General features: G+C 43.6%; 1 protein-coding gene across 1 annotated transcript in view; it reads right to left on the reverse strand.

Moving 5' to 3' along the window:
* LOC124616630 (lachesin-like) overlaps positions 1-22,922 on the reverse strand; it is a 195,152-nt gene that overhangs the window by 136,349 nt on the left and 35,881 nt on the right. The window lies entirely within an intron of this gene.

The raw sequence follows: 22,922 nt of genomic DNA on the forward strand, positions 1-22,922 counted from the left end.
TGCGCCGCTCTACCCTATGACTACATCGAGCTATTCTTTTTTCAACAGACCAGCGTATAGCCCAAGAATATAAAGTACGAGTAACCGCAGGTAAATACGCAACTGGTCTGCTTGTGTGTGATAGTGTCTAGAAGAGCAACTACAATACTGGCCATTAAAATTGCTACACCAAGAAGAAATGCAGATGATAAACGCGTATTCATTGGACAAATATATTATGCTAGAACTGACACGTGATTACATTTTCACGCAATTTGGGTGCATAGATCCTCAGAAATCAGTACCCAGAACAACTACCTCTGGCTGTAATTACGGCCTTGATAAGCCTGGGCATTTAGTCAAACAGAGCTCGGATGCCGTGTACAGGTACAGCTGCCCATGCAGCTTCAACACGATACCACAGTTCATCGAGAGTAGTAACTGGCGTATTGTGACGAGTCAGTTGCTCGGCCGCCATTGAACAGACGTTTTCAATTGGCGAGAGATCAGGATTATGTGCTGACCAGGGCAGCAGTCGAACATTTTCTGTATCCAGAAAGGCCCGTACAGGACGGGCAACATGCGGTCGTGCATTATCCTGCTGAAATGTAGGGTTTCGCAGAGATCGAATGACGGGTAGAGCCACGGGTCGCAACACATCTGAAATGTAACATCTTCCGTCCAAAGTGCCGTCAATACAAACAAGAGGTGACCGAGACGTGTAACCAATGGCACCCCATACCATCACGCCGGGTGCTACGCCAGTATGGCTTTGACGAATACACGCTTCCAATGTGCGTTCACCGTGATGTCGCCAAACACGGATGCGACTATGATGATGCTGTGACAGAACCTGGATTCATCCGAAAAAATGACGTTTTGCCATTCGTGCACCCAGGTTCGTCGTTGAGTACACCATCGCAGGCGCTCCTGCCTTTGATGCAGCGTCAAAGGTAACCGCAGCCATGGTCTCCGATCTGATAGTCCATGCTGCTACAAACGTCGTCGAACTGTTCGTGCAGATGGTTGTTGTCTTGCAAACATCCCCATCTGCTAACTCAGGGATCGAGACGTGGTTGCACGATCCGTTACAGCCATGCGGATAAGATGCCTGTCATCTCGACTGCTAGTGATACGAGGCCGTTGGGATCCAGCACGGCGTTCCGTATTACCCTCCTGAACCCACCGATTCCATATTCTGCTAACAGTCATTGGATCTCGACCAACGCGAGCAGCAGTGTCGCGATACGATAAACCGTAATCGCGATAGGCTACAATCCGAACTTTATCAAAGTCGAAAATGTGATGGTACGCATTTCTCCTCCTTACACGAGGCATCACAACAACGTTTCACCAGGCAACGCTGGTCAACTGCTGTTTGTGTATGAGAAATCAATTGGAAACTTTCCTCATGTGAGCACGTTGTAGGTGTTGCCACCGGCGCCAACCTTGTGTGAATGCTCTGAAAAGCTGATTTATTTGCATATCACAGCATCTTCTTCCTGTCGGCTAAATTTCGCGTCTGTAGCACGCCGTCTTCGTGGTGTAGCAATTTTAATGGTCAGTAGTGTAACTTACACTGCAGACGATACGCACACCCATGCCCGAGGGAGGAGTCGAACCTCCGACGGGGGGAGCCGCACGGACCGTGACAAGGGGCAGTGATGAAATTTGTCGCGAAATACCGTGAAACAGGATGTGTCGCAGAAATATGGAAAGGTGGCAGATCAAAAACTGCTACGGGTGAAGCAACAACCGCCGTCCCGGCATCTATCTCTAAGGGTCCAGAGCGCAGTGCTCACCGCATGTCGCAGGAAATTTCGGTCAGTCGTACATCAATTAGGAGGATTTTGCACACACATATATTCTACCCTTAGAGAACGGAAATGTGACGAATCCATATGCGGACGATCCAAATCAACAGGTTCAGTTTGCAGAATGGATTACTCTCCAGCAGGACAAAACATGTCGTTTCCTCTATGCCTATGGAGTACTGTTGACAGATGAAGCTAATTTCTATGTGAACGGAATACACAGTATCACAGATACTGGTCAGATGTCAGCTCTCACTGAAAACATCCATCGAAGGTGGGATGGTTCATCGAAAGTGAAAGTTTAGGGTAGAATGTGGGGTTTTAATTTTGTTGAGCCCTTCTCCATTTAGGGTGTGCAGTTGTTAGAAGTGGATGCGCTGTTGTTGTTCCTGTCTGAAGACAGTCGATTTCCAGCTTTCCTCCAGAACGATGGGCCCGTCCTCGGTATGGGATATCTGTCCCCTGCGCTCGTACAGGTATGATGAAATGGTCACCACGTTCCACCAATCTAAGCCCATTACGTTTCTATCCGTGCGGACATTTGAAGTCAACTGTGTTTGTTTGAGAAGACTTTTGCCATTACTGAATAGGTCGCTAAAATAACTGGTCACTTGCTGTTCGTACACAGCCCATCATGGCAACATCAAAAAGAAAAGTCTTCATACAAAGTATCGGGTCACATGTGTGAGCTGTCAGCATCAGAACGCAACTCTATGATGAATGAAGTTATGCTTAAATGAAAGTCAGCGTTATTGCTCGGTATGTCACACGGCCAATGGTAAATTAGCAATGGAAATTTACGAGTTGCACACAAGACAGTGGTTTCAAAAATGACTGCCATCTTGGTAATATAGTCTCAGAGGCTTTGCCACTCTCCCATCTCATATTACTTTATAAATTTCTGTTTGTCCACGTTTTTCTATTTTAGAGGAAGCGTGATTCTAAATCTACGGGAAACCCTGTACAGTAAAAAGACCTTACGTTTTAGTTAGTGGAGGAACAACAGGAGGACCGCCAAGAACCTGAACAACACCTATCTGATGTCCGAATCAACATCATCTTTTAGCGGAAGATTTTTGACAGTATTGGATTTGACGGGTGTATCCTAGAATAGGGAGCCCATTTTGTTATCGAAATAAATGAACATTGACAGTGAGTAGATGACGTCGAGACGTAATAACGGAATAATTTAAAGCTTTCAGTACTTTTGTGAGGCAGCCCTAAAATATTCTCCGCTATAGGCAGATTTTTGTTCGTTTTTGCTGTATGATGCGTCACGAGCGACAGGAGAGCTATTGAGCCCTCAGGCTGCGCCGTGCCTCTCGCCGAGCCGAAATTTTATCGCCGGACGTCCTCTTTCATCTGACTGACACCCGCAGGGCGGGTACGAAAAATTCCTGCGCCGTTTCCGGACAGCTTTATAGACGCAGGCAGGCTTATGAGGTCCCGACAGATTTATCGACTCTGGCGGGACAGCGCAAGGATTCCTCATAATGATAATTATCGGAAACCCGGATTTATGGACCGTCATCGAACGGACGGTCGGACGGTGTAGCAGTCACAGCCGAAAAACGCGGTCGGACGAGCGCGTAGCGTAGGACCGGGGTTGTGTAGCAGGTAGCGGTTGGGGCTGCAGTGTTGCGTCAGAGCGGCGCCCTGCGCCCGCCAGGAAGGAGAGCACGAGGATTTATTTGGCCGCTGTCCGAAGTAATCCGGCGCTGTACGAGCGACATCACCAGCGTCCGGTGTGCCCCTAGAGGGGAGATTTATCCCCGACAATGAAATAACCGAAACATTTTTTTCTCCCCCCGTGTAATTATAATTAAAGCCCAGAGGGAGAGTTATGGTGGCGATTAACTACTGGGGAACTTGTCACGGCGGCAGCGAGATAAGTGCTTCGACTGGTGCCCACGCGCCGCGGACGGTCGCAGAATGTTGGGGCGGTCTCGTTATAAATACAGCTGTGCCGGTGGGTGGGGAGGGGGGCGCAAGTAAGGGGAGGGGGTTGGTGGCTGAGGTGCAGGACGGAGAGGGCAGCTGCGGCTAACCTTACAACCGGGTGGGCCGATGCATTTTTCCGCCAAGGACGGCGAATTTCGCGTGCCCGACGTTGCTGTAGGAGTCCAGCTAGTGGATATTTATGTCTCAATCGCTGAGACTGATGCCGCTCCTCCCCCGGACACACAAAGGGAGGGGCCCCGTTAATGTTCACCTGCCTAATGTCATTCATTTATTCGTCCGCCGGCGGGCGCCGCCGATATATCAGCGTCGCCGCGTCCCGGCGGAGGCGGGACCCCTGAGTCGTCCGTCAGGGGCGCCCACCCACATCCCCCCCCCCCTTAAGCCCCTCCCCAACTTGGCCCCTCCCTCAAAACAAGAAGATGGGGCGGACAGGTAACCGACCGCGGGTCCCTACTGCGCCCTGAATAATCGGCTCCGGCCGTTAGTTTAGAAACTGTTTTTGCTCGGGACAACGACTGCTATTCGATTCAGAAGGCAGCGTAATATATCGCTCGCTGCGTGAGCTCTATCGGTTTCCGCGGAAAATCTAGCTGGGAATGTCCCGTTTTTATGCCCGCTCGCTGTGGCAGTTCTTGCGTTTCGTGCGGTCGGAATGGCCCTCGATTGCACGACTCGCAAGATGAGACGCGAGTTATCGTTTAAAAAGAATGTCTCTGCTAACGGTGGAAACGCTTACACACATGGCCGCTAGGGGCCAGTCGTAAGCATTAAGCGCTCGTATTTGTACATCTGAACTGATTACGTAAACAGCTTCCTGCTACTGTAACAATTTCATTACACCAAAATGGGGCTCGGCAACAAAGACGTCATCATCACGATGACAATTATATTTTGGTGGCGAACACAAATTCACGGCAAACACAAGCAATATTTCACAGCGGAAAGTACGGGTTCAAAAAATGGTTCAAATGGCTCTGAGCACTTAGAACTACTTAAACCTAACTAACCTAAGGACATCACACACATCCATGCCCGAGGCAGGATTCGAACCTGCGACCGTAGTGGTCGTGCGGTTCCAGACTGTAGCGCCTAGAACCGCTCGGCCACTCTGGCCGGCGGAAAGTACGGGATTGAATCACAAGTCACTATGGGGCTTCACAAGACGACTGTACGAGAAATAACAAGAGGTCCAGAAAATCGACACATATCAGTCGATAGATTGTCTCTCCAAGTTTTTTCACTCACATTACAGATGCTCAATATAGGCATAATTCGTGGCGCAGCAAAGCTCAGTACGTGCGTGCAATTCATTGAAGTCACCCACACGAATTGCGTGGCTTAGTAAGTTCATTGGGTTGCCCATCATGGTGTGAAACTACGTAATTCGGAGTGGATAATTTGTTTTCACGTTGAGACACGCCTGTCTCCTACTGCAGCTGCGATCGCATAGCGCGTCTTACGAATCGAAACTTGGCGAGATGTTTACTGACATGCGTCATTTCTGAATATGTCTTGCAGTTTCTGTGCAGGTGTCTTCTGAATCCTCTGAGGTACTTATGAATAACTCCATATAGGGATGAAGGTGACACATCTACTCATCCCGTACAGTGTATTACAGACACTCCCTGTTGTTGACCTCTTCACTTATGGCCTAATCTCTCTTATTTTCTCTGTATACGAGTACATATTTATTTATTTCATCTGAAAGTCTTGCCCTTTCAAGGGTTCTTTTACTTCTAAACACATATTCTTACAGAAAACGTCAGCGGCACACAAAATAACAGAACTAATAGGATATTAGAGTGGTCCTTTAACTTTCTACAAGAGAAATGAAACTGTAATTACCTTTATAATTTATAAACTTCCTTACTCTCTGACGCTGGTACCGGAAAAGTATCGTTTTAGACAAACTGACGTGCCTGTTAAGATGTTGAAAATCGCTTATCACACGCAAGTGAACGACGACAATGAGACATCATTTCGATGTTTTCATCTGCGAGATAATCAATTGTCTCACATGCTGTGTAAAACAGCTGGTGTTATCAGAATAAAGAATGATACGACGTTTACCGTCGTACTTCCCGATTTTATCGATGAGTTTTGGCTGTTAACTGCTGTATACGATTCTGCATTAACCGTTTATCTTCTACAGCGATGTCCGGTGTGATTAAAGGAAGATGCGATCTTTTTCTGCGATGTAAACACTTTAGTTAATACCGTTTCATGAGACAGCTGAGTGCTGCTTAGTTGCCGACTCGTATGAATGTATCCAAGTTCCGTCTCCTGGTAGGTCTTTAGATAAGGATTTTGCTTCCCATCTGCCAATTTTTTGAACATCTCCTGACACCGTATTTGAGGTTCGGTCGAAGTGTGCAGAATCTGTAGGGGCAGACCTTTTCCACAAGTAACAGCTGATACAAAATCAAAAGTAAGGCACTCCACGATACTCTTAAATATGCACCTAGTTGGCGGTAAGTCAAAGCCGTGTTCCCATCAATATTATTTCGCACAGAATGGACGTTTATTCGAATAACAGAGTTCGGTCGACCTTGATGAAATTTATCGCTAACGAAAAGTTTAAATTCCCCAAAACAATTGAAAACAGTCATTTCTGAACGCTGACTGATTGCCAAAAGTTGAATGAAGCGATTCGAGAAATTGTTGTTGAGTTAGAACATACGAAAATTGTAAACATGATCCAACTAAATCACTCTCGTGAAATTACCTTTATCGTTAGATTACGCAATTCGTGAAAAATCACTGGAAACAATACACTTAGGAGCATGGAGGTATAATAAGGGGAGTCATCATTACATCTCAAACATCCGCCATGCTAGTTGCTCTAAATGTCAGATTCTGCTGGAAGCGCTCTGATTAAAATGCTAGACTCCGTCATTTTAAAGTGTATTAATTATTCTGGTTATAGTCAAGAGCGTAAAGGACTCACATTTCATTCTTAAGTGAACTCCTTGAAACGTCACATACTTCTCTTTTTGGTTGTTTGAAACGTATAACAAAAAACGACGTGAATTGCATCTTATTTCTCAATCAAATATAGACTGAAGACAAGAGAAACGTGTGAAATTGTCTTCCTGACGCTGTTATTCACGAAAGCACAGTAACATTTTCTGTTTAAAGCAACTATTAAATGCACACGATAGAAATTAAGAACGAGATGCAATCGTCTCCTAATGTTCCTAATTATACCCCCATAGCTACGAGCAACCCTTCGGAGCGATAGGAAATGCAGACACCACGCTCAAATTCATTGTAAGAACCGTAGGGAAGTGTAACTCGCCTAGGAAAGAAGTGTTTTATTTATTTAGTTTTATTGCTATTATTTAACTTTTTTATATTTTTTTTTCAAAAAGAAATCTAATGTCAATCGGTACGAGACAGGCGTTGTGTATTGAAAGGATACATAGAGTGCTTTTTATTTTGTACTATAGATGCTACTGAAAATACGTAAAACAATCACTTTTCATGGCCAGTGAAGGTAGACAGTGTATTTCAGTGAATGCTATGAAAATAAACAAAATGAAATCTCTGAATTTTTCTGAGTTTTTCATCACTTGTTTTTATCAGACTCTCTCTCGCTTGTTTTTTAAAGAGAGAGAGAGATAGAGAGAGAGAGAGAGAGAGAGAGAGAGACCTCTCTCTTGCGTTAGCCACTGCCTATGCGAACATTTGTAATTATTATTTAATAACAAGTATGTTAACATGAAATTGTCTAAGTGTGTTTTTTCAAAGAATAATAATCACCATTTTCGCAGCCGATGGGCCAGTTGTCGAGCTTTTGTAAGTACTTGTAACGCTTTTCGGAATAAAGCTTGCCAACAAAAAATTAGCGGTCATTTTTTACATCTCATTCACATCGCTACTACCGGCAGCAAAATTTTTCAGAGCCTCCAGTTATTAATTCTCTGCGAATTCCGATGTCTCAACGTCATAAAATGAACGCGCTTTTAATAATTATTAATCACGCTGTCGCGAAATTGAAGTGTGCGAGCCTGTTAGTCCGGCAGAGGACAATAGCTCTACATGCTGTATCTCAGTCTCAAAAACACATGGTCGTTGAAACTCTAGGAGTTAGCAGTGGGGTGTGTAAAGAAACTAAATAGTCCAGTATCTATTCTGACGTAAAAGACACACTTCAAGTCAGATTTTTAATTAGTTACCGGCAGGTCAAATTATGAGTCGTTTGACACGGTAATTCATTCACAAAAACCTTCAATCATTGCTCGTAGCGTATTTCTTGATACGGACTCAACTGGAAAACTATCACTACCTTTAAAATTACATGGCACTTACATCTCAATAATTATTATCATTTTTACTACCAGTTTTTAGTCAGTGTTTTATGTTGAAAGTGCTATGTTGTTTTAAAACGAATCCTCCATTGTATGTGTTACGTGAAGTTTAAAATATCGTAGTATTTTTTTCTGTGAAATCGGGAAGTATGAATTATTGTTATTTTTCTTGATAAAGGAAGAAATTTTGACGAACTAATGTAAAAACCGAATTTTTGCAAAAACATCCAAATACTCGACAACATTTTGAGCTCGCACCAATGCAATGCTCTCGTAGCATTTCTGTTCTGGACTCCACGCAGACAAGAGGGTTAGGTCACGTATGTTACATAGAGAATAAAATGCTGGCAAATAAACATTGTTTAATGTTATGGAGATTATGTCAAGAAGAATAACATTCACAGAAATAAGGAAAAACAGAAATATCTCGTTTATATCAACACACTATAACATGAAATGCGCCAGGAGATTTTCCAGGCCTTTTCCATTTATTTTGAGGATGATTCAGTAATTGGAGGGTCATAAACGAATTGGAATTCAACAGCAATGTTTCATTTAACGCGCATCTGATCACAGCGACAGCCGATGCTGTGCTATTTCTAGCTCCCCTTCCTTTCATTTAACACTCTCACGTTTCCTGGATAATTTATATATGCATAGGAAGGCGTAGTGCGCGGTATCTAGTAGAGGCAGGGCAGTGAATCTAGCCATAAAAGGGCCCGTTTTGATGTCAGTCCGTGGTGGAGCCTCAGATTTTTGTTTCAACAGAAGTCGGGATACGGGATCACCCAAGTGGCGTAGCAGAGCACTGAGCGTTTTGCAATCGGCCTGGCTTTCTCATGTTCTGCAGAGCCTCTTCAAGCTAAGTACCATACTATTTTCGAAAGAAACATAGTTTGCCAAAGATAATGCCCTAGCTTCGTGACCAGCTTTCTACCGCAGAGCCCTCTCAAGTTATGCTTGTTGCTGGGCGCAAAAACGCGTCAGTGGTAAATTTCTCAGTGATGTCACAGAGACGGTGCCGAAGATGCAATTTCTTAAATGTACAATTGTATTGGGTAATGTGATTGGTGTCTGATAATGAAGTGCTGTCTTGGAGGGATTTTGTGCTCTTGCAGGAACCCCGCTATTGGGTATCCGTGTATGCATTTTCCGCTACTGGTGGGCACGTACAGTTTAGCGCGAAGAAATAGCCTGGCGTAAGATTCTGCAAAAATATTAATCGGTCGGTAGCTAGACGCAAAGGAGAGCGAGTTTCAGTCCGCGGCCAGACACGCTAATGATACGAAGATGGAGGGAACCTCGACCTTTACCACAGAACCACTTGCGCAATGGTGTCGCTGTGCACGGCTGACGCTGAATTATTGCGGGGAGAGTAATTAGCATTAGAGTTTGCATAAAGAATTTGTAAAGCATTTCACATTCCGTCCATGATCCCTGCGAATAATTACATCATCACAAAATAAATTTGTATCTTAATCCAGAGACTGTTTCTACTAATATCTATCAACCATATTGAATAATCTGTGATGACTTCCACTTTAGAATCTATAGGTAGGAACTTTAACAATTTACATTATGCTTTAAATTTGTGTACACTAATGTGTAGTTTGAATCTTAAAGTGATGTCTGAGTCTTAATTAGTTTTCAGGATCAGGATAACAGTACACACACAAGGAGTCTCACAGAAATACACAGACTCGTGCTCGGGATATGATTGTTCGGACCTTCTGGGAACCCATCAAAATAATTAATGTCGGACTTTTTTATTCATTCATTTTGCGTTTACTGTGTGATTTGACAAGAGATAATACATTGTATTGCAGTAGTTTTAATAATGAATTAATTTTAATGATGAATTAATATAACGTAATTTCTTTTTTCCATCTTCATGTTCGTGGCTCGGTGGATTCTGCTCCATGTCTGATGGTTTGTCTGCTTTGCACATCAGCTTTGCAAATTTTGGATGGGAATATACTTGTTTGATGTTGAGAGACTCTATGATAGACTACAATGAGCATAAAAGTCAGTAGTAATATACCGACATTAATGTGTGTTTTTGTAGTCAAGTTTGAATGTCAACACAGAGCAAAGCTCGACCTGAATTAAGTAAGATTTGTAGTTAAGCAGACAGCGTGTTGGAACAAGATAAAGCTACGAGTTTTTGTGAGTCAGGAGAGGACTGACGTACTTATCCTATGGAACAGCCAAGCCCGATAGGTGGTGATCACACAGATAGTGTCAAAGATCGCACCCCAATAGAAAATGAGGACTGTACTCCGAATGACAATATACTAGTAAGCAAAGAAGACAAGGTCACACCACAACATGCAGAAGCAGTGATGATAGCTTGCTATCTCGTGGAGGAAGGAAGAGGGAATTGAGCCAGACGTTACTCCGGTAGGACCACTGGGGAGCTTCAACAGACGGAACTTTGGAGACTGGAGTGCGTGCGAGTGTCTGTGCTCTGTGTGTGTGTGTGTGTGTGTGTTAGGGCGCTCAATATCTAGGTTACCAGTACATTGATACATATTAAAAGAAACAAATGTGGATAAAATGACTAAAATTATTGTTACAGAGTGAATCGGAAACCTATAAAATTAAACTCATTCACTCACTCCCACCTCACTCGTGTTCACTCACATAGTCATTCTATCACACAGGCCTCACAGACATTACGACAATGGGAGAAGGGCGAAAGGTGGTACACATGCGATTAAAACAGATGAGCGAAAAGAAAGGCACAAAGGGTGACTGGAGATGACGAGTTCATCATCAGAAATTTTTCAAGGAAAGTTTTTGAAGGAAATGAGGGAAGAAAATAAAGACATGGGGGAAAACATACAAGAGAAAATAAGACAAGGAAGTAAAAAATGGGGAAACGATAAGGATAGAAAATATACAGGAGAAAGGATAGAAAGCGAACTGTGGGAAAAAAGGGAGAAACGAAGAAAATTTATAAACTAGCCGAAGAATCGAAGAAACTATCGCAGGAGGTGTAGGACGACACACAACATAGCGAAAGAGGGCAAAGAAGAAGGTAAGAACACAGGTAAGAAAACCCGCGAGACAATCTTAGGAAAAAGGGTCGAAAACATGGAGGCGTGACAAGAAGAAAGAGAAATGTATGTGTGAGAGGTTGGAATAAACAACAAATCATTTAGCAGATGAAACTGAGATAACGCAGAAAGTCAGCACAGGATCCCATTCGACAAACCCGATACCTGCTGCAGAAAGGGAAGAAGTACAGGTGCTTCTCACATTCAAAAATCGACATGAAGTTGTCAACACCTGGAAGGAAAAAAAGGTCAAAGCGGCATTAAAAAACTACACAAAGCTGAAATGGAAGGTCAGGGCCACATCAGGTGACAATGAATTTAGCTTCGGTGTTAGCTATAGTTGAAGCTCTCATGATGTACTGAGCCAAGAAAATGAGGAAAGAGTCGAAATGAGTATCAGGATGAGCATAGTAAGTTGGGGTTGTTGGGGTTGTTTTGGGGGAAGAGACCAAACTGCGAGGTCATCGGTCTCACCGGATTATGGAAGGACGGGGAAGGAAGTCGGCCGTGCCCTTTCAAAGGAACCATCCCGGCATTTGCCTGGAGTGATTTAGGGAAATCACGGAAAACCTAAATCAGGATGGCCGGACGCGGGATTGAACCGTCGTCCTCCCGAATGCGAGTCCAGTGTGCTAACCAGTGCGCCACCTCGCTCGGTAGCATAGTAAGTACCATATGATTATAAGCAATTTTTACAAATTAGAGAATTCCAGAAAATAGGAGCGGCACACACTACATCCGAAAAGTTAGATTTTGCAATTTGATTTATCGTTACATCTTGGTCACTGATGTAAAGCTTGAATTTATTTGCAGTCACCAGGAAGGAACGGTAGCAGAGAAAATGAGTGGCATATCAAGCAAATACGTGTCGCTCACACAAAGAATTGAGAGACAAGTTCCTGAAGAACTACTGGTCGAAGGAAAATCAGGAGAGAAAGAAACACGAGAAGATTATCGCCAAAGAAAATATGGGGGTCCGGATTCAAAAGCCCTAAATAATTCCTTGAGGCAATGACAAATAAAAACCAATTCCCAGATGTACCGTGCATGACAGGAGAAATTATAAGATGCTGATACTTTAAGCTACCGCCTCATTATGATGAAGTGTTAGCAGGCGGATGGAACGAAGATATCAAAACATTCTGGAACACGCTGAGTGAGTTACGAGTTCGCGTTCAGCGAGCAGCACTGCTGAGAAAGAAGGCGCAAGAATGAGAGGCACTTGAGCAGACCACCGCATCGACAGAACGACAACGGCAAAACAACAAGAGTGGACAATCAAACAATGAGTAAATTTCCCAGGTACATCAGATGGTGGAAATTTTGGGTGTAAACATGGACCACAGAACAGAGGGTGGACTAATGAGTAGAGAAATAGTTATGGAGCAGGGAAGAGAGGTTGGAACAATCAGAGAAGTAACAATAATGGAGTGCAGAACGGTGGTTGAAATAATCACAGGAAAAAATATAACAGGGAGCAATTTGCACAGAATGATGCAGGAGGAGATATAAACCAAGAATGAGCCGAGATTATGGTAATTCGGGACTTAACCCACGCAATGACTAGAGAAGAAATAGCCTGACTCAGCAATGACTGCAAAAAAATGTGGGAGAGGATAATTTTACACCCACCACACCAGTCAGAGCCACCTTTATCTAAGTCATCAAATGATAACAATTGAGAGGTATTACTAGAAGACAAGGAAGTGACAACAATGAAGGATATTCGTCCGCTGACAATGGGACAATAGGAGAAGTAGAACTATGAGGTATATTGCATAGCAGGAGTCAAATTTCGGCGATAGTGGAGACCACTCTCGACAGATCTGGAGTAAATTTTAACTGGCCAGAACATTCGATGAGAAAATTAGAATAAAGTTTGGAATCTTGGGAAAAGTTACGGAAATAAACTGATGTGCCAAGACACACGCAAATAGCAGATTTCTTAGTGGTCCCTAAACTGGCGACAGATTTAGTAAGCAGTATGGGCTTACTCAGCGACTACGGTGACTTACAAGGTGGTGAAGTGACTCTGCAAAAAGGGGAGGAGATTCAGATTCGATCTGCCGTCTACACACAGACAGCAGCAAACTGTTTGAAAATATGTGTAGACGAAAGTGACTGCAGAAGAAGGGATATGGACTGGAAAGGAGATGGTGAAGAGGATTCAGAAAATGGACAAGAGATGATAAAAAAATAAAATGGTTAGGCTATCAACAAACGTGTGGAAAAGGTTACGAACATCATTGCAGAAGATCGAGAGGAGTGTGGGAAATATTATTCGACAACAGGAATGTATTTCTATCACAAATGTAGGCAATAAATAATTTTCATCACACTTTCAGTGGGAGGGACTATTGTAAATTCTTCGTACCTCCTTACACAGTTCCACTCGCATATAGAGTGAAAGTGGGCCAAAATATCAAATGTATGTTACGAGATGACGTGAATGAACATGTGGTTTCTACTTATAACAGCCCTCTGAGAAGGCCAAGACTGATCTATATGCTTCATATTCTATTCAACATAACACGAATATCACGCTGGAGACAGACAGGAGAGAGAAACTAGAAGAGCTGTTACAATGATTTTATGTTGTGAAAGTTTTCTCGTCGATCGATCTTACATCAGTTTCTAGCAGATAGAGCTCCATCCCTCTTACCGCACATACACTGCTTTTCTCATATTTGGCCAGTGCTACCATTTCAACTACACCCTTTGGCCGTCATTTATCTTCACCAGCATTTATTCGTGGGTTAAACGTAATTCATGATGAATCAATGAATCAAGACATTACTTGTTACCTCGATAACCCTTTGACTTTGAAAGGAAGATGGAGAGGTCACAACAGAGCCCTAAAGGCGTCGCTTGTTGCACTAAGGAAAACCGGGTTAACTATCAGTTTTCATAAATCTTGCCGTGCCACAAGGAATGTGGCGTTTTTAGGAAATATTGTATCAGCGGAAGAAATAATAAACAATGAAAGACGAAAACAGAGAAGTGATTGCACTGTTCCCGACGTATCACACCAGAAAGGATATGAGAGGATTTCTGATTCATGAATTTGTATAAAAAATTTATCACAGTAGATATGCAAGCTGCACCGAGACTTTGTGTGCATGAATAGAGAAGGAAACACTGTGAGTGTGGGATGCGAATGCAGTGAGTGAATCACAGGCGTTGAAAAATGCAGGGGTAACTGCTCCAATAATGTCACATACCGACTTCTTAACAGATTTTTGTAGGGTTACTGACAGCTTAAAGACGGACTTCGGTGTCATGATCTTCGCCGGCCACTGTGGCCGAGTGTTTCTAGATGCTCCAGTCGGAACCGCGCGACCGCTACAGTCGCAGGTTCGAATCCTGCCTAGGGCATGCATGTGTGTAATGTCCTTAGGTTAGTTAGGTTTAAGTAGTTCTAAGTTCTAGGGGACTGATGACCTCAGATGTTAAGTCCCATAGTGCTCAGAATCATTTGAACCATTTTGTCATGATCTTCGAGGAGACTGAGGAAAATGGAGAGATTGTAAATAAGACAATTGCACCTGGTAATCGAATGCTTTCAGATCGTGAGAAAAATTATTCATTCACAGAACTCGAGGTTTTAGCTGTGATCAGGGGCTTCGTGAAGTGCACTGTTTCCTCTACAGATGCACGACCGGAATGTAAATCGACCACTGGCCCCTAGAATTTCTGGATACAACCAAATTAACCCATGACAGACTACCGCAGTGTGTTCTTTTCTGCAGGATTGCGACTTCACAATCACATGTATGTCAGGCGAAACAAACATAGTAGCCAATGCTCTATTCAGTTAACTCGTAGGCTTGACGGAAGAGATAACTGAGGATGTGAAGACAGTTTATTTTATCTTAGGAATGTGTCCTTTGAGAAGTGCATTACTATGTCACTACATGAGACAGTCACAGAACAGAAAAAGGGCCGGACCCCTTAGATAGCTGAGTTTTAACACTGAGGAAAGCATTATAGAGAGCTTGGAAATTTGTGCTGAATCCATTGCCACAGACAACATGGAACATACTGTGAAAGTAGTTTCAGAACGTCATTAACGAGATGCTGCACAGCTCAATATTGTTGCCAGCACTGACTGTTCTAAAGAATCTAACACCATCTATGAAATTGCAAGAAATAGTTGCGTACCCAACAAGAACAATTATACAACATTGTGAACTAATTACGCAGGCATTGCACAAGATCGGTGTGGTGGGAAGAAAGTGGAAGGAGACAGTAAGTAAGAAGGCAAGAGTAACGGAATATCGGGTTGGGCAGAGTGTACTTGTCAAGTCTACCAAACTGTCAAACAAACAGAACAGGTCGTGCTACACGTTTTTCTCTGTTTACAATTGACCCATAAGAATCCGACATATTGCACATGGAAATGCGCACGAGATAGACACCATTTCATTCCAGATCAAGTGTGGTGGGAAAGAAAGCATTTGAAGTGGCCTGTCGAATAATGTGCAGTTTATAGATGATAAATATTTGTGATTTACATCAACATCAACACAAGTCGGAATTTTTCTCATACAGTACTTTTATCTCCATTCATTTGTATCTGTAACGGCTGAATTCCGTTGTGTCACAGAGTTGGTTTGAACAGCCGCCGAACGGCTGTGTCACGTCACGCACACGCCGCCTGAGAAGTACAAACACTCGCCACAACATCTGAGGGGGAGCCACAGGGCTCACTTTGGCGGCGAGCATGATCTTTGCTGAGCGATCAACAAAACAATACCGTTTGTCACCTCACCAGTAGTCTGTGGGTTGTTTGTGGCACATGCGTTCTTTATTTCTATAAACGTTTTCCATTCATTACTCAGAAGTAGTCATAAGTTCCATGATAACTTATATTGCCATTTCAGTGGCAGTAGATGTGGTTTTTCTCTTTCCTAAGCCCGTCTATGAAAATTGGTAGCCCTCTTTATTCGAGCGGTTCTAGGTGCTTCAGGGTGGAACCGCGCGACCGCTATGGTCGCAGGTTCGAATCCTGCCTCGGGCAAGGATGTGTGTATTGTCCTTAGGTTAGTTACGTTTGTTCTAGGGGACTGAAGACCTCAGATGTTAAGTCCCATAGTGCTCAGAGCCATTTGAACCATTTTGAGCCCTCTTTATTGACAGTGTTTTGAGTACTGAGCACTAAGCATTAAACTGAGTGGTCATACTTTGACTATACTGTGTTACTTAAAACATCTGTTGAGGCTGACTTTATTTTATTTATTTATTTATTTATTTATTATTTTTTTGGGAGGACCCACCTGGACTTAAAATCATAATGCGTGTTGCGGAGCTACTCAACACGGTTTTCCGAAATTCCTTCAACAAAGAAGACGAAATAAATAATGCAGAATTCGAATCAGGAACTGATGCCAACACGGATAAATTTTAAGTACATAACCCAGTTGTAGCAAAACAACTTAAAACACTTAATAAAGGCAAGTCCTCTGTCCAGACTGTTTACCAGTTAGATTCCTTTCAGAGTACGCTCGTGTAATAGCTCCGTACCTCACAACCATATGCAATTGCTCGCTCGACGAAGAATTCGTACCTAAAGACTGGAAAGTTGCACAGTTACAGACTCATATCACTAATGCCGATTTGCAGTAGGATTTTACAGCATACATCGTGTTCGAACATTATGAACTGCCTCGACGAAATGAATCTGTTGACACACAGTCAGCAACAGTTCAGAAAATATCGTTCTTGTGGAACACGGTTACCTGTTTATCCTCATGACGAAATGAGAAAGGAAATCTCAAACTGATTCCACATTTCTAGATTTCCAAAAGGGTTTTGATATTGTTCTTCACAAGCGGCTGATAATCTAACTGCGTGCCTCTTGCGTATGGTCTCAGTTATGGGTCTGGATAAGTCATTTCCCTCTGCTGTTCTTAATCTATATAAACGATTTAAGAGACAGTCTGGGCAGCCCTTTTATATTGCTTGCAGATGATGCTGTCATTAGCGATCTAGTAAAGTCATCAGAAGACCAAAACCAACTGCAAAATCGTTTAAACACTATACTGTATGCTGCAAAAGTTACTAAAGGTACTAAAAGGAATCCCCTAAATTTCTGCTACACAGTAAATCACACAAATCTAAGGCCTGTCAATTGAATTAAATACCTAGGAATTACAATTACGAGTAAGTTTAGTTGGATCGATCACATTGGTAATGTTGTGCGGAAGCAAACCAAAGATTGCGTTGTATTGGAAGAACACTTAGAAGATGCAGCACGTCTACTGAAGAGATTCCCAACACTACATCTGTGTGTCGTCTGCTAGAATATAGCTGTGCGGAATGGGAATCTTACCATACTGGGTAGACAAAGGACATCGCTGAAGTGCAAAGAAGATGTGCTCATTTTGTATTATAGCAAAATAGAGGAGAGAGTGTTACTGATATGATACGCCAGTTGGGATGGCAATCATTAAAACAAAGGAGTTTTTGGTCTCTGTTGATCCGTTTTGAACAGGATGTCGTGAATTCAAAACCGTATCCAAAGCGCTTCATTCGAAGTCTTTCTTGCAGTTCTTGAGTTGGAAGAAAGTCTTCGAATGAAGCGCTTGGGATACGGTTTTGAACTCATGACATCCAGGAATATATATGCTACCGTATGACAACATAGTTTATTTTTGTGAGATGCATATGGAGCCTGATGATGGCATAGTGGAATGCCGAAACGTAGTGAAAATAAAATAAAATGACACCTCAATTGCACGGCTGTCGGTGAATTTCATTTATAATAAAAAGGAGTTTTTTGTTCCGGCAGGACCTTTTCACGTATTTCAATCTCCATCGTTGTTCTCTTAATGCGAAATTTTTGTTGACATCCAGCTACATAGGGGGTAATGATCATTGTACCCGTAATAAAATAAGATAATTAAGAGCTCGCATAAAGCACTCCGTCTTCAGGCCACGAGTGGACCACCGGGACCATCCGACCGCCGTGTCATCCTCGGTGGAGGACGCGGATAGGAGGGGCGTGGGGTCAGCACACCGCTCTCCCGGGCGTAAGATGGTATTCTTGACCGAAGGCGCTACTATTCGGTCGAGTAGCTCCTCAATTGGCATTACGAGGTTGAGTGCACCCCGAAAAATGGCAACAGCGCATGACGGCCTGGATGGTCACCCATCCAAGTGCCGGCCACGCCCGACAGCGCTTAACTTCTGGGATCTCACGGGAACTGGTGTACCCACTGCGGCAAGGCCGTTGCCCAGAATTCGCCTGGAAAGATTTAAAAGTTTATTTTTCCCACGCGCTGTTAGAGAGGGGAGCAGTTGATAAATAGCTAATGTGAAAGTAACTCGATTAACACTCTGCCAGGTACTTTCGAGCGAGTTGTAGTAGTAGTCATGCTGCGATAGCGTGAGAGTACTCATGCAGATGCAGACCACGGGAAAATTTTAAAAGTACTTGAAATGTGATCCAGAAAGTATGTGAAGAAGTTATGGTGGTAGAAGAAGTGCGAAATGTAGTGGCACTGTAGAGATCAGGTGAAGAAAGTTGCGTATGGACACTTTTCACTGACAGGATAGGCAAATTAGGAGGAGATTTAGAGGGAGAGAATTATGGACAGAGATATCTTCTTCTCCTCCTCCTTCTTCTTGTTCTTCTTCTTCTTCTTCGTCTTCTACCATGATACATTTACTACTGAATAAATGCTCTTCCATATTCTTCGACATAGGTCGGTTCTCTGCCATTAAGTATCCTTTGTGACCACATCGTTTCCAAATACCGTATTATTGCTCCTCAGTCGGATGATGCCTCATTACATGGCCAACGCAATCTGATAAAACTGTAAGCCACGTTCATTTCCTCCGCCTCACCTTTGGTTTTCGTGGACAGTGTAATTCACGAGCACTGATTTTTGGTAGTAATTGATCTTTCCCACATTTATCTCTATACCAACAGCGGTAACTTTCAGTTTTCGAGTATAAGTTATCACCTCTATCAGATGTTCGCTTTTGAGCATGATGTCAACACGAAGTCGAAAGAGTTTCAGAAATTAGCCTTCGATTTTGATCCTTGTACTATCCCATTTCAGTGCATTCATTTCAAATTGCATTCGTTTCAAATTCCACGGCTGGAGTTAACGACTTTGGAGATATAGTATATGCCAGGTAAACACCCTTGGCTACTGGCAACTTGGGAAATATGCGGGTTTTATCTGCCTTGACTGACGTGGCTGCTTCATCTTATGAAGTGTGAACTTTAGTAAAACCGCCATACTGCAGGTACGACTGCTCCGCGATTGCGTTGCGTGGCCTGCTGCAAAAAGGACTGATGGTTCCGAGCCTTTGCATGCTTCCATACTTCCTGCATTTTGCTGGCTAGGTCACAAACAGAAAATATTTTGCACGAACCGAGATAATCCAACGACTGTACAAGATCCAGTAATGTGGAAATGGAGGAAAAAAGGTCCTATGAACATGTGCCCTGAAATATATCGTTGCCAGGTTAGATGACGCTGGCGAATGAAAGTTCACCTGACCACGTTCCACGTGTTTCTCGTGTGTTGCAGGCAGTGTGACTGACGCAGCACAAGCAGCAGAATGGTCCGGTATTCATGTCGGGAACACACCGATACGGTTTATGTGAACGGCCAAGCAGATAGAATCGTTTGAGAGACAGCACGGCTCTACGAAAACAAATACCCTCACAGACACCAGCCACATCACCAATACTTGAAACTCTTTTTGAGCGTTTGGGGCATCATGGGTCCCTCCAGAAAGGGAGGCGGTGGACTATGCGGACACCAGATTTGGAAACTGGGCTCTACAGGATACTGAGACGAAACCTAGTACGAGCTCCACGCAAGTGGCCAGCCAACATGGTGTAACCCAAATTATGATTATGTGTATCCTCCATGACCACCGCTACTATCCCTATCCCCTGCAGCGGGTGCAAGGATTGTCAGAAGTGCAAAGATGGTTTTTGCAGCGGACCATCACAATTATGGGATTTTGTTCATGAATCCTCTTTACCGACGAAGCAACTTATACCAGAACTGGTATTATCACTCTGCTTAGTCGCAATCTGTGGGCTGCAGACAATCCTCAGAGAATGGTTGAGGCGTCTCATCAGCGTCGGTTGAGCATCAGTGTGTAGGCAGGTATTCTCGACGACCACCTACTTGGACCGGTTATTATTCAATAACGCCTCGACGAAGGAACGTATCTGGACTTCCTGCGGAATACTCTGCCTGAGAATGTGCCTCTGGCAGTACGAAAGGTTATGTGTTTTCTGCACGACGGAGCACCACTAAACTTCCGCCGGCATCTCAACAACATCTTCCTCAAACGTTGGATGGGTCACAGAGGCCCTGTAGTACTGCTTGCTAGATCACCGGACATAAAACCCCTAATTTTTATTTCGGTGGGCATCTGGAAAGCGTTGTGTATGCTGAACCTGTTCCAGATGTGCAGATCATTCACAGTATGTTAAAAACGCCTGTAACACTATTCGGAAGAGGCCGGAACGTGCGAAAGAATGCAGCAATCTATAATGCGACGTGTGAAAGCGAGCGTTGCAATCCATGGAGGCCACTTTGAACATCTGTTGTGACGTGCATGCGATGTAGCTCTGTACTGTGTTTCGAGACGACTTGTTATCGTTGCATGCACACCGTTCATTTCCGGACTCATGTTCATAGGACCATTTCCAGCCACTAGTCCGCCCCTGCAGTTTGTCGGTTTTATTAATGTTCACCCAGTATGCTCTAGGGCCTTACATACCTCTGGCTGACAATGCTATTTCCAAGGGCTTTCGTGATTCCCCAAATCTCCACAGAATCGAATGATTTACCATACACAGAGAATGATAGATGCATTTTGAAGTTGTACTCTGTGGTGTTTCCAAGGAAACTTGAGATGGTCTAGATATGGTCAGGACGAACTAGATAAAATCCTGCTTGTTAGGCTGGACGTTAAAACCTAATTTGCATTCCTTTACTTGTTAGAGTGACTGACGCAAGTGAGTTACGAGGGTCACTCCAAAAGAAATGCACACTATTTTTGTAAAAATACAGTTTTCATTCTGCATGTGTGAAAGTTTTACAGTGTGTAGATACATCCTTCCCGCTTGTTTTCAAACTTAGTTCAACCTTTTCCCGTCAGTGGCACCGTCACAGCATGTCTTCAAGATGGCTGCTGCAGTTGACGTTCGTCAGAAGCAACGTACTGTCATAGAATTCCTGTGCTGTGAAAACGAGACAGTGGGAAACATCCACAAGAGGTTGAAAAAGGTGTACGGAGGTGCTGCTGTCGATCGCAGTACAGTTAGTGGGTGGACAAGCAGGTTACGTGATGAAAGCGGGCGCGGCAACATTGAGGATTGTCCTCGCAGCGGCAGGCTTCGTACTTCACACACTCCGGACAATGTGCTGAGAGATAACGAATTGGTGACTGCTGACAGACGCATCACAGTGAACGAATTGTCACGCTACGTTGGGACAGGGGAAGGAAGTGTTTGCAGAATACTGAAAGTGTTGCGTTAAAAAAGGTTTGTGCCAGGTGGGTTCCCAGGATTTTGACAGTGGCTCACAAAGAAACAAGAAAAACGGTATCAGCGAAGTTTTGGAACAGTACAGTACAAGAATGGTGGAAATTAATTTCTTGGAAGAATTGTGACAGGTGATGAAACATGGCTCCATCATTTTTCACCAGAGACGAGGAGGCAATCAACGGAGTGGCATCATGCAAATTCACCCAAGAAAAAAAAAATTCAAACCCACACCTTCTGCTGGAAAAGTTATGGCTACGGTGTTTTTCGATTCTGAGGGACTCTTGCTTGTGGACGTCAGGCCAAGTGGAACCACCATACATTCAGATGCATATGTGACGACACTGAAGAAACTTCAAGCTCGACTGAGTCGTGTTCGACCACATCGGCAAAAGCAGGATGTTTTTCTGTTGCACGACAATGCACGGCCACATGTCAGTCAAAAAACCACGGAAGCGATCACAAAACTCGGATGGACAACACTGAAACACCCGCCTACAGTCCTGACCTGGCTCCATGTGACTATCATCCCTTTGGGAAACTGAAAGACTCTCTTCATGGGACAAGGTTTCGAGATGATGACTCCCTTGTGCACGCTGCTAAACAGTGGCTCCAACAGGTTGGTCCAGAATTTTACAGTGCGGGTATACAGGCGCTGGTTCCAAGATGGCGTAAGGCAGTTAAGAGGGATGGAAATTATGTGTAGAAATGAAAATATTGTTCCTAGAGGATGTATCTCCACACTGTAGAACTTTCAAACATGTAGAATAAAAGATGGATTTAAAAAAAATAGAATTTCTTTGGTGTGGCCCTCGTAATTGGTTATGACGTTAGCCAGATGGCTGCAAAGATTTGCTAGAAGATTTACGGGGTGGTCATTCTAAAGAGTTTCTCTGTCCAGATTTTGAGCACCGAAACGAATTCAACAATTTTTCCGGCTCTTTGGCATACTCGAAAACTCAGCTTACTTTCTTGTGAGCTCTCAGGGAAATAAATCAAAGCTGTAAAATGCAAAGAAAAATCGTTATTGACGGTATAGAGGCGAAGAGATGGGGGGTGGTATGTACTGAACTACAGTTTAAGAGTAGGCAGTAGGAGAGTGTTACGGAGCTTACAGTATTCGAGAATAGATACTGCTCTGTCATCGCGCACCAGTCGCGATGTCGTGGACCGATGGGGGGGGGGGGGGCACTAAACAGAGTTGGCATCGTAAGGAGAGCAATAATCCACGGCAGTTAATGGAGCGTCCGCGCCATCAGGGCTCGCTCTGGAGGCG

The sequence above is a fragment of the Schistocerca americana genome, chromosome 5, assembly GCF_021461395.2.
Source record: "Schistocerca americana isolate TAMUIC-IGC-003095 chromosome 5, iqSchAmer2.1, whole genome shotgun sequence".
NCBI classification, from domain to species: domain Eukaryota; kingdom Metazoa; phylum Arthropoda; class Insecta; order Orthoptera; family Acrididae; genus Schistocerca; species Schistocerca americana.